This window comes from Oncorhynchus tshawytscha, linkage group LG04 (genome assembly GCF_018296145.1).
Source record: "Oncorhynchus tshawytscha isolate Ot180627B linkage group LG04, Otsh_v2.0, whole genome shotgun sequence".
NCBI lineage: Eukaryota > Metazoa > Chordata > Actinopteri > Salmoniformes > Salmonidae > Oncorhynchus > Oncorhynchus tshawytscha.
In genome coordinates this window covers 53238074-53251922 of record NC_056432.1, presented here as the reverse complement: position 1 = coordinate 53251922, position 13849 = coordinate 53238074, and positions in this window count along the sequence as shown.

Sequence of the window (13849 nt, the reverse complement as noted above, 5' to 3'; positions counted from 1 at the left end):
AGGTACAAATCTGTCGTTCTGCCCCTGAACAGGCAGTTAACCCACTGTTCCCAGGCCGTCATTGAAAATAAGAATTTGTTCTTAACTGACTTGCCTGGTTAAATAAAGGTAAAATCAAAAATAAAATCAAAAATCAAGTTTTATTTGTCACACTCTTCGTAGACAACAGGTGTTGACTAACAGTGAAATGCTTACTTACGCGTTCATTTCCAACAATGCAGTTAAAGATTTAAAAAAATGTAATACAACATTTAAATAGTGACACAAGGAATAATACACAGTGAATAACAAATAAAAACAACATGGCTATATACAGGGAGTACCTGTACCGAGTCGATGTGCAGAGGTACAAGGTAATTGAGGTAGGTATGTGCTGTACATACAGGTAGGGTTAAAGTGATTAGGCAACAGGATAGATAATACACAGTAGCAGCAGCGTATTTCGTGTGTGTGTGTGTGTGAGTTGCGTCAATATACATGTGCGTGCATGTTATGTGTTTGTGGGCGTACGTAGGGAGTGTGTGTGTGTGTGTGTGTGTATGTTTTGGTTACAGTAATATGTTTCAGCCATGGAATCATTGTACCATCACGAAGTACGTTTGCCATGAACATCCACATGGAAATGACATGGGTTATTTTTCTGTTAAAATGTAACTAAATGTTAATGATGTCCGAGTATGTGTGTCTATTTGAACCATTCATTTTCATGAACACTGGAGGGTCATTAAGGGGAGCGAAATCAAAATAGAACTGTCTCTTAAAGTTGATATTAAAACAACTCCGTAGAAGTGTATTTCAGGATGTTATAATATTCCTACAGTCCAAATGTGATAAAATACAGATGTTTTGGTCAGCCTTGCTTTTTTTCTGCATGTTTCTTTGTTTTTGAAAAGTGCATCCTAATTGGAGATGTTTTGTATTCTTTTCTTGCAGTTACTTCTTCTCTCTGTACTATCTTTTTGAGCTCGTTCATTTCCTACCCTTATTTTTTTATTTTTTTTATTTTATTTATTTAGGTAAATCTTCAGACTTTTGGATTTTCTACATCAATATCATTTTTGTAGGCAGCAATATGAGATGTCATCGAACGGAGTATGTGCAATGTTGAATAAAGAAAAATATAATATATGATATAAAAACAACTTGCGAGAGTGACTTGAAGGGATTGCAACAACATGATCTATGAATGGTGTTCATATGTCACCTCATAATTTACTGGTTATGCCCTTATGCAAGAAGCACCTGTTGGACATGTTTTGCAGGGTTCAAGATGTAGAATTTTACAGTAATAGGACCCATGTTGGCACCAAAAGTTATAAAACAATGACATAGGATTCCAATGTGTACATCAATGAGGAGCACTTCATCATCAAGAGCATTGCTTGACCAGTACAACAATATTACAAATCCCAAAGACGCATATGGCAGTTACAATAAATAAGGACTTTCTGAATTCAATTTGGAATAAGATGTTCCCATAAAAAATGTTTATTGTTGCCATAGGCATTCTGTGACTCATCACAGTTTTTCCAAATTTGGAAACGGAGCGTCACCCAGGGTCTTTTAGAATGTTCCAAGCTTTCTTACATCTGTCACCCAGTTGCCTCGAAGGCTTCCCAATAACCAGACATATTCTGTATAAACGTCTCTTAACAATTTTCTTTTACTCTGAACTCATCATTTGAAAGACCTTGTACACCATTGCTAAAATGTGTTAGTCCACAACAATGTCCTCAAAAAAAATCTTAAGAGCTGCATGGATTTCTCGAGACTATAACCAGTGTAGCCTCGTTGCGAAACAGGCTTCCCGAAAACAGTAAACCTGGGGAAGTTCCATGGCAGAAATGAGCTAAAGAGGGGTCAAACTATGCCAAACCAATCAAATGCCTTGCTTGGGCTGAGCTCCAAAGGTGCACACCAGAATAGTGTAGTGAGGACTAAAGATGTCTACTAAACAAGCAATGGTGACAAAACACTTTACAATGTTTGCAGCACGCTGGTTTTCACGGCATTTCTCTTCTATTTTGAGATGAGCCAAAGCTGCAGCAAGAGGGGAGAAATGATCTACAATGCTGACCATATCAATATATATATCAATTATGTTTCTGGAGTGATATTTGGCTGTGCAGGCTAGCATGAGGGACAGGAAGTAGCTAGCCACAATGAAGTTCATTTTGAGAAAAGTCAGCTAACCTTGTAAGCTACCTAGGTATAACTAGCTACCGTTAGCTACTAGCTAGTTAAATTTCTCTCACGTGTAGAAAGGCATTACATTTCTTTTTAAACAGCATGTTACTGACCTGAAAGGTTATATCTGTGAACCCAGTATCTAGCTTATCCAGGGTCAGTGATAGGACTACATAGAGCAACCATGTACTGTCTATCTCCCTCAAAACTCAACTCTGCAACCTGGAAGCCAGTTCCACTGCTTTTTTCTTTATTCCCCTGCAATCAGGGACTGATTTAGACCTGGGACACCAGGTGGATGCAATTAATTATCAGGTGGAACAGAATACCAGCAGACTCCGGACCTTGTAGGGTACGAGTTGAATGCCCCTGGTCTATCTACTATGGGAACAACGGCAAACCTTTTGCAACCAAAATTGTTAACATTTATAAAATTAAATGAAACCTCATAATATGTTACCTGTAATGACAATCTCCTGTAGCCAAATTGTCATCTCTTTATTTTCATACTGTACCTAAATTACAAGGGTTGGATTTGTACAAAACAATTGTATATGTCAGCACTTACAAGGCATGTGCAAAATCTGGTATATGGTTTGCCTCATATACTGTGTCTGCTGGTATCATTTTAAATTGAGAACATATAGCTCAACATGTAAAGTTTAGCTATTCTCTGTTTCAGATGACAGGTCCCCATGAGGCCAGTAATGCCACCATACTGTAGGCCTATGGCTGCATTGGCGATGCATGCCATATGATAAGCGGCTAAATGGAATCAAATCAAAATCAAATCAAATTGTATTTGTCACATGCACCGAATACAACGAGTGTAGACCTGACAGTGAAAGCGCTTAATTTTAAGAAAAATAAGTGTTAAGTAAAAAATAGAAGAAAAAAATAAAAGTAACAAATAATTAAACAGCAGCAGTAAAACAACAATAGCGAGGCTATATACAGGGGGTACTGGTACAGAGTCAATGTGCGGAGGCAACGGTTAGTTGAGGTAATTGAGGTAATATGTAGATGTAGGTAGAGTTAAAGTGACTATGCATAGATAATAAACAGAGAGTAGCAGCAGCGTAAAAGAGGGTTCTGGGTAGCCCTTTGATTAGCTGTTCAGGAGTCTTATGGCTTGGGGGTAGAAGCTCTTAAGAAGCCTTTTGGACCTAGAATTGGCGCTCCAGTCCCGCTTGCCGTGCGGTAGCAGAGAGAACAGTCTATGACTAGGGTGGCTGGAGTCTTTGACAATTTTTAGGGCCTCCCTCTGATACCGCCTGGTATAGAGATACTGGATGGCAGGAAGCTTGGCCCCAGTGATGTACTGTGATGTGATACGGCAAGCGGTACCAGAGTGCCAAGTCTAGGTCCAAGAGGCTTCGTAACAGCTTCTACCCCCAAGCCATAAGACTTCTGAACATCTAATCAAATGGCTACCCAGACTATTTGCATTGCCCCCACCCCCTCCCTACGCTGCTGCTACTCTCAAAATTCTCACCACCAACAAGAGGGGTGTGAACAGTTTATGTCATGAACAGTGCTTGTGCCCATTAAAATAGACATGGCGTGGGATGTTCCCCAATGCTGGAAGATGTGCCCCGAGAGAAAAGGTTTTGGAACCCCTGGTATAAACAACAATAGATCATTGAGTAGTAACAAGTAGGCTATTATTGCTAAAGCATAATTTCAGGTGAACAAAAAAAACTCCTTATGTGGCCAACCTTGCTCCACTGATCCCTGATCTACTGGGTGTTCTGACCCAGCAATAGCACACTTGATTATCAACTCATTAGTTTTGATAAGTTTAATCAGGTGTGTTATTGCTGGGCTGAAACATAATCCTACACACCAGCAGACCTTCAGCAGGATTGGCCTGCTCCAATTGTAATAGGTTTATACCTTGTGTGTGATGTTTAACTGTATTTTTGTATACAACATGCGCTTACATAGGTAGGCATACACACATATAACCCATGGCATATACACTCAGTGGCCAGTTTATTAGTTACACCCATCTAGTTCTGGGTTGGACCCCCCCTCTTCCCCTCCAGAACAGCCTGAATTCTTCAGGGCATGGAAACGTTGATCAATTGGTATCAAATGACCTTACATGTGCCAGGAAAACATTCCCCACACCTTCACACCACCACCACCAGCTTGTACTGTCGACACCAGGCAAGATGGGGCCATGGACCCATGCTGCTTACGCCAAATCCTGACTCTGCCATAGACATGACGCAACAGTAACCGGGATGTGTGATGTTCTCAATTGTTCAATGTTGGTGATCGTGTACCCACTGGAGCCGCTTCTTATTTTTAGCTGATTGGAGTGGAACCCGCTGTGGTCGTCTGCTGCAATAGTCCATCCGTGACAAGGACCGACGGGTTGTGCCTTCCGAGATGCTGTTCTGCACACCACTGTTGTGCTGCACCATTATTTTCCTGTTTGTGGCCCGCCTGTTAGCTTTCACGATTCTTGCCATTCTTCTCCGACCTCTCTCATCAACGAGCAGTTTTCGCCGCCAGGACTGCCACTGACTGGATGTTTCTTGTTTGTCACACTATTCTCGGTAAACCCTAGACACCGTCGTGCTTGAAAAGCCCAGGAGGCTGGCCATTTCTGAGATACTGCGACTGGTGCGCTTTGCACCGACGATCATAACACTCAAAGTCGCTTAGGTCACTCACTTTGCCCATTATAACATTAAATCGAACAGTAACTGAATGCTTGTCTGCCTGCTCTATGTAGCAAATAAACTGGCCTCTGAGTGTAGGTAGGCCTACCTATGTTAGCGAATGTTGTATACAGAAATATCGCTGGTATGCACAGTTTCTTTGTGAGAAGGTGTTAAAGTTCACAGTTAGCCATTGTTATGTACTTAATTCCCTTAGCTAAACATTGTGTAAAGTTAGTTAGCTAGCTAGCAGCTCAGTTGTGTTAGCCTTCAAAGTGGCCTACTACTAGCACTGTAATAGATCATTTTTATCAACATTTTCAAAATGTATTTACTTACTTGAATAGAGTCTCCCACCGACTCCGTTTTTTTGGATCCTTACAAAAACAAAATAATAATCTTCAAGATTTTTCAAGTGATAGCAAAGCGCAACCATGTGGACAAATGGAATTGTCACCAGAGAGGTTTAGAACGAGTTGTGACGTTTGACTTTACCAGCATGATCCACTTTCAGTTTTAAGAAATATAAATTGCAGACTGCTGGCCATACTTAATAACTTGAAAACGAGCACTTGAAACTAGCAACTCTCTACAAAGTGTGTCCTACCCGGATGGAAAACAGTGATACACATAACACACAGCACCGCTTCTATGGGCATGTGGGTGGAGGGTTCTTGAAATGTAACATCCAATCAAAATCTTGTCGATGGGAGCCAGCGGACAATTCAAACCGTTTTTGTGATACAAAATTATCCAGACCTCCAAGGGAGGCGTGACAACGATGTGCTTTTGGAAGTACGGCAACGCGAGACTATAACCAGTGTAATCTCTGAAACTCACATCTAAATATGAATCTTGTTGTTCAAAATCGTCAACCACTTCAGCAAGTAAGCTATCAACTGTTGCTGGTTGGACTGAATGTGAACTGTCCCTTTTGGTTACATCATGGTTAATTTATTATAAAAGCAGAATGTTAATGTCATGGAACATTTGACGCCAACATGGAGGCAGTGGTTCGCTGGCTCTGAGTCTCTCCCTCAGTTACTGTTCAGTTAGATAAAATGATCCAGCATGTTTTTTAATGACTGGCACCTTTTGTCTCTCACTCAGCACTAGAGACTGAGGATCACGAGAGCGTTTTCTTCCAAAAGGGTCTTTAGGTTGTTGTTTTTGAAACCTGATGCTCGAGTCATTCATGTTTGGCGCAGTTTAAATATTTTAAATGGGTCCGTCGTGCTGCAATTACTTGACTCTTGGACAAGCACCAGCCGCATCAGTCAAGCCCTCGACAAAGGCATTGCGCTGTACCTGCTCTCTGTGCTTGTCACAATTAGCTCCACAGGGACACGTCCACAGCAGCAGCCACTGTTCGCAGCAGCCAAACCACGAGCTTGACCACAGGGACATTTTACCCAGCTGTTTTTAGACAAATACCACTGAAGCCGTAAATCGTACAAATAGCTAAAGTATTTGAAAATGTTGAAGGAAACATGAAATAAGTGATACGTGCATATTGCTTCGTAATGTTTTTTAAAGGGGACACAACATTTGAAATGCACCAAAAGCAAGGGTAACAAAACAATTGTCTCCTTGATGATTCTGAATTCTTATCATAATGATCATCAAGGAGACAATTATTTTGTTACCCTTGCTTCAGGTGTATTTGAAATGTCCTCTCCCCTTTAAGAAAAGGAATGAGGTAATAATGCACTTGTCTTTGTGTGGGATAGTGTTCTCTCTCTCAAAGGTCAATGTGTGACACTGGGGCCAGACCACGGGGGCGTAAATTAGACCTGTGTGGAGTTATATATAGCCGGGCGCCCATCACAGCTGTCCTCTGAAACTGGGTGAACCTGTAGAGGGGGATACAAAAGGTTCTGGTTATATACACTTGCTGCGCACACAAACACATGCCGACACACGCACGCACACACACACACACACACACACCAACACCAAGACCGCATATAGAGTAATGTTTGACGTCGGTTCCATAGCTTTTGTTCGCGCCTGCCACCGTCTTCCAGGAATAGGCTCCATCACTCAAAGGTGTAACACAAGACTTGACAGGGAACAATATCCCTGCACATGGTAGGCCCAGCTCTACGTTCCCATGCCAGCAAATGTGGTGTTCCTCTTTTCTGCCGCCTTCCACTCGGAGCACTGGAAACATAATGCCTCTGTATAGTACCGGCCCCTGAAATGGGACACCCCAAATCCCCAATGGTACCTGTCTAACTACTAAACACACCACTGTTCCTTCCTATCCCTCCCTCCTACGAGCTATCTTACCATTTGCAATAGTGGTGTTTACAATAGGACTGCAGGTTGTCAACTATATGGAGATAACTTACGTATATGTCCTACAAAATCACCACTAATGTCAACAGGTGACAAAAAACATGTCATGTTGATGAATAAGATGTTCTTGTACTTTTTGAACACGATAATAGTCAAAGACAACTGTGATATGACTCAAGCACCAACCTTCCTCAAGGGTGTGTTTACAAAGAATTGCAGACAGTGTGACTGGCCCTGACCTTGGATGTCGAGCAATAACATTTTTCTTGCTCTGTCAACTCATCAAATATTGCTCGCATAAGCAAATATAAAACTGTTAAGGTGAGCACATTGAAGGCCTTCATCGGAATAATGTAAACAATAGGTTTTGAGATGCAGTAGTGTTTGCTGAGGTGTTTTTTCTGAAAAGACTAAATGTTCGTGCACTATCTTTGTTGACACGACTGTTAACCCTGCACGTGTCTAATTCTGAGAACGGGAAGCATTTCCCCGTGTTTACATACTGTACTGTGAATACTGAAATGCAAACTTGAGTGTGATAAAAAAAAAGTGTCACAAAATGTAATAGACGACTTGAATCTGAGTGGGGTGGGGGGGAATCGCTAAAAATACACTACACTCATTGTTCAGTTGTCAACTGGCCGTCATCTGACAAAACAAATCAAATCTTAATGTAAGCAGAAATTGCTATATGCTGGGACTGCCTAACTTGGAAGAGGTGGCACGCTAGATGACAGAAAATAATGTGCTCCCACCTTGAGACACTAAAATCATGCATTTGCAGGGTAGTCAAATAAACAAGTACGTTATAATTACATTGTAAGTATACATTGTTAACTGCTTACAAATGGTGATCCTTCATATAAAGTTGGAACAATCTGGTACTATGTGATGAACAGGCAGAAAGATTAAGCCCATTTATGTACAATATGTCATTATCTGTGGTTGAACCCCTGACACTGAACTCATAACATCTGCAATCAACTCACAACAGTACATTCATCATGGCACCTCTGTGTGGTTGGGATTAGGTGGTAACAGGTCAACTGCCAAAGGAAGGTCAAGGTCCAGTGAGGAGGTCTTGGACTATTGCGTTGATATGCCAGCCAGAGCTTTGGAGCATGTTATTATGTCTTTAGTGTTCCGTAATCCCAACAGATCCAAGATAACCACAAGGTTTGGGAGAATTCTATTCTTGAATGGATTTAAAAACATGTTTTGTTAGGTCATGTGAGGAGTGCTTATGATGAGGTGGCTTTCCTCCTTTAACTCCTTGTCTACCGTTGCAAAAGAAAAGATAGGGAGAGAAACAAGGATGTTGGACAAAATAATTTTCTTTGAAAATTGCTGCTTGAATAAACTTCGCTTGACTATATTCACCAGTCTTTAAAAAAAAAGCACATCATTAAAGAGCTATGTTAAAGACAATAATATTCAAGACACACATCATGATACATTACACTGCAATGGCAATTCAACTAGGTCATCTGTGGTCACCTTGTCATTCTAACGTGCTGAGCTAGAAATATGTTTAGCAGTTACCTACAGAATGAGTCTGTGTATAATCTAGTGCAGTCGATCCAAATGTTTAGCCAATCATGTGTGCACTTTGAGATGACTATGTAATATTCTGGGCTCATCACAGCCTATCAATGAAATGGCTGCAAATAAGACATCAGTTTGATAGTAGGCGTTATGTAACACGTGATGTTTTGCTCCAATTGTCTGCAGGAGCTCTGTCTGAGCTCATTCCCTTGTCTCTAGAGGACGCTGCCAAGAGTGAAACGGTTTGTGCGTAGAGAGAGTGCGCTGTGTTGCTCTGGCAGCGAAAATGCATTTGGGGGACGTGTGAAGGGAAAATTGTGTTTGTTGTCATGGTAACTGCCAGTATGGTTTGTCTGGAGCAAAAAAACATACCCTGGCAAGGGGCTAGTCTGATTCCAGGACTGATTCAGAGGAGAGCTCTCCTCCATTTTGAAAGAGATGTTTATCTTATTGAAAAGGCTAAACGTTCTGTTGTGCACAGAATTTGAAGAACCAAAGGCTAAGACCCGGTTCAATCAAAACCTGCCACTGGATTTCCAGGTAAAGTGCATACCCAGCAAACAGGGGATGTCCTGAGGACATGCGGTGACGTTCCCATTAGGTCCCTTAAAGGTTTCGGCTTGACGTTATCCCGCTGACGCTCTAAGAACGTTGCGTGACGGACCCATGGGAATGTTTTCTGGGGGACCTTAGTCTAGTACCCTGTAAGTTCCCAGGACGTCAATAAGGATCATGTCAGGACATTTTTAGTTAATTTTTAATTGTCCTTTAATCGTCCTTAGGACATCGCGTGATGCTCCTAAGGGAATGTTCTCTGGGGGACCTTGTCTAGTTCATTGTAAGATCCGACATCCTAAGGACTACCAAAATGAACGTCCTGATTCCAGCACTCTGGGGGATGTTCTCTGGGGGACCTTTGTCTAGTTCCCTGTAAGTTCCCTGGATATCACTGAGGACATTGTCAGGCCCTTTTTAGGACGTTCGTTTTACTAGTCCTTAGGACGTCGCATGATGGTCCCAAGGGAACGTTTTCTGGGGGACCTTTATCGAGTTCTCTGTAAGTTCCTGGGGACGTCACTGAGGACCATGTCAGGACCTTTTTAGAATGTTCTCAGGAGGTTAATTTGACTAGTCCTTAAGGCGTTGTGTGATGATCACAAAGGAACGTTCTCTGGGGGACCTTTTTCTTGTTCCCGGTTTGTTCTCGGGACGTTCCCCTGGACAAACCGGGAACGAGACAAAACCTCCAGGGAACGATGACACAATGTCCCTAGAACGCCCTAAAAACATCCTCCTAACGTCCTTGAGACAAACCGGCACAAGACAAAACCTCAAGGGGACCATGACACAACGCCCCAAGAAGGTCCTAAAAACATCCTCGGGGACGTCCCGGGGACCAACCGGGAACTGGCCAAAACATCCACGGGTTCATGACACAATAATGACTTTTGGTGACCATTTCAGGACTTCCTAACTACTCATTACTGTTAGCAGGGCAAGAATAAAAATCATTCTGTGTAGCAAGTTGTCACTGTCTATGGCAGGGTTCCCCAACTGACGGCCCACATGTGATTTTGTTTGGCCCCCCAAGTTTTCTGACATAAAAGACTGTAAAAAACACCAGCAAATCAGATCCAAGTGATTTTAATTGTAGAAATTTGTTCCAAAGAATTTCCATGTGTAATAGAGAGATTCTGTATATGTGATTGTATACAAATGTAACCAAGGTTTGAGGATTAGGTTTTAGTCAAATGTTATATTTGTTTGGGCTTCTTGCGATCAATTTGTAGTCTACAAATGATTTGTAATTATGTTCTGGCCCCCTTGACCATCCGCTCAAGAAAAAAATCAGCCCGCGGCTGAATGTAGTTGATGATCCCTGGTCTATGGTGACAAATTACGCTTTTGAACTGCCATAAATAGTAATGTGCCCTTGAATTTACGTCAGAGCATATCAACTCACCATTCTAGTGGTATGCTCTTTGGTTTGCACAATGTACTAAGCCTTTTGAAGGTGTCTCTCAGTCCATGGCATGAGCCCGACAAAAGAGAAGTATCTTGATATTGATCAACTGCTAATACCCTTTACAGGGGAACAGGACAGTAAAAAAAAATCACCAGGTAAGTCATTCTAAATAGATACAGTATCTGTGGAAAATGAACATGGAAAAGCAACATATGGTACAACATTATTCACAAACATATAGCAATAAATATATGTCCTTATTGTAGATAACTTGGGAATTGTAATTGGCAATCTATCAAAAAGAGAGAGTTTGAGTGGCACACTGACTGAACACCTGAAAGAATGATAACGGTCTTTGCTAGTCTTGGCTAAGCTGAGGTAGTTGTGTGCTGTCACTACTTGTTTGAGATACATGACCTTAACACATTTCAGTCTGACATCTCCCAGACTTCACTGGCGAGGAGAGGAGGAAGGAAAGAGAGGTGAGGGATGCTAACAGCTTCCTGCAGAAATAGAGCACTTCTCCAGCCACACAAACTAGAGAAATATAAATGCATGCGACAATGACCTCGTGCACACACACACACTCGCACACAGAGAGGCATGCAGCATGTGCAGATGTAACGTTCACCTCATTCACTCATAGTCGACTGTAAACTGCTGCACAGCTGTAACATGATTGAGGTCTGCTTTGATTGTTTGCACGAGTGTGAACCGAAAGCCATAAATATTCCTCCTCCAAGAACCTGCACTAAAATTAGCATGACCTTTTTAAATCTTGTTTTTCTCACAGACCAAAATAGAAACTAAATGGCTTGAAGGGAAACAAAAGGCATCCTCCGGTTCTGAGCAAGTATCACACATACAGGCTGCGCCGGGAGCTCAGGCTTTACATAAAATGAGCGTTGATAAATTTAGTTTGGGCTTACGTAACCACGCTCAGATTGAAACATACTCAGGAAGCAGAAAAAACACTTGAAACGTGTTTAATTTCTCAGAGTTGCTCGGCTAATGAATTTGCAGTAAAGCTGCAGACATGACACACGGCGATGACAGCGACGCGCTTGACGGGGATCTGGCATTTGGGAGCAGCTAAGCTGATAGACTCATGCAGTTATGGTAATGTTGCCTTCGACGTTGTTGGCCTCGTCAGCGTCTGTTCTGAAAGCTCCCAAATCCGGGGAGAAGGTGCCTAACTAAACCGGTATGTACGCACATAGCACTGTGATAGGATCTGCGTCTGCGCACCTGGGCCTAACTTTTACCATAAGTTACTGGACAAAAATCGGATCAAGCGCCAGTTTCAGAGGACAGATTTTTTTTTCGACGATCTTTACATCCAGAGGCTAAATAGGCTCCAAATCACTGGTGCATGATGGGAAAAAGACGTGCATCCAAGACAACATTAACACGGGGGTCCCAGAAACTGTCTTCAGCAACTCAGTCAGTTGTTCATCCCAAATACGATATCCAAACTTTGTCTTAACCTTTAACAGATGATTAATACAGACATAGACATTCTATTTGTGTAGACCCGTCTTTCAGGGCAGGTAGGGCAGAGCCACCTGTTTAAAAAAAATAAAAGTTGGCCTGCTTTGCATGTAATTCCGACAGTAATTTGTGTCACATTTTAGCAAACAATGTATTGAAAGAAATCCTTGAGTTAATAAAGCAGCATACAAACTTGGTCTCTTTAGCCCCCCGCACCACTCTGATTTAGAGGGGTTGGGTTAAATGCGGAAGACACATTTCAGTTGAATGTATTAAGTTGTGCAACTGACTAGTTATGACCTTTTCCTTTCCCTTTCTTCCTTGAGTAAGGCAGCTCCAAAAGGTAGCTGTTTCAAACTATCTCAGTGCTTTCTATGGTGGAGGGGCAGCCAGCGAAAGCCCAGAGGGTAGGCGTTGTTAATCATCTCTGGTTGCGCTGTGATTGGCTTATGACTCTGTCGCTCATTGGGACACTACTGTACATCACCGCAGAATCTAAGGGAGAGCTAGGCACTTCAAGACCCCCTATGGTGCTGCCATAGATTTACAGTAGAAGTGCCCGTCCAAGAAAGCTTCAAGATCATTGGCCACAGATAAAAGTACGTCAAATCACGTTATATCTCCTTGTAGCTTTGATTGGACTGATCATGTCAACATCATACTTCTACATTTTAGCTAGCAAACTAGCTAGCTAGATAATCAGTCATCGTGAATTATGTCAACAATCTACTAGGAAATCCTTTTCAATCCCTGTAATATGAAGAGAAAATAAAGAGAAAATGTCTCGGTGCATATCGACCATTGGACATAAACATTACACAACAAGTTGTAAATTTCAAATTCAACAATGAGTGGTTTGGAAGGAAGCAAAGCAATCACAATTTTGCTTCCACTGCCTGCTATTCGGTGGAGAGGGTGGGTGGTCCAAGTGGGTTTAAGGATTTAAAACATGTCAGAAAGGGTCTCAAAACATGAGAATTGTGCATCACATGTAGACAATGCAGTTAAACTGGGATTACTGGGGAAATCAAACGTTGTAGCTCAGCTATACATATAGACGAGCCATGACTTTCACAACCAACGAATGGATGAGAACAGGTACGTGTTTGCCAGAATTATAGTATGCATTAAATTGTGTGCCAATTGTGAGACAGCACTGTGGGGCAATGACGAGTCAGCAGACCCCTGCCCAGGCATTTGCTGGTGTACCATGCGTGAAGGTGATTACAGGCTACAAAGGCATTATGATGACCTACCCCTTTTTAAGGGTACATCAAACATGATCCAAAACGAACACCCTTAAAATGATAAAAACCTTCACACGCAACACAATAGGCCAGAAAAACACAGACACAGTAACTGAGAAGTTTGCCCACGAGAAGGACTGTCGCGCCACCTTCCTGTTCGAGTGGGCACAGCACGACAACGGTGAGTCCAGAAGTATGTCTTGTACGCTGCTGCAGTAGTGATGAAATATGCCAGGGATAGTGTAGCTAAGAAAGTAACACTAAGTGTACAGTAAATCCAGAAAGTATTCAGACCGCTTGACTTTTTCCATATTTTGTTACGTTACAGCCTTACTTTAAAATGGATAAAATCGTTTTCCCCCCCGTCATAAATCTACACACAATACCCCATAATGACAAAGCAAAAGCCGTTTTTATGTTGTTGTTGCAAATTAATTTAA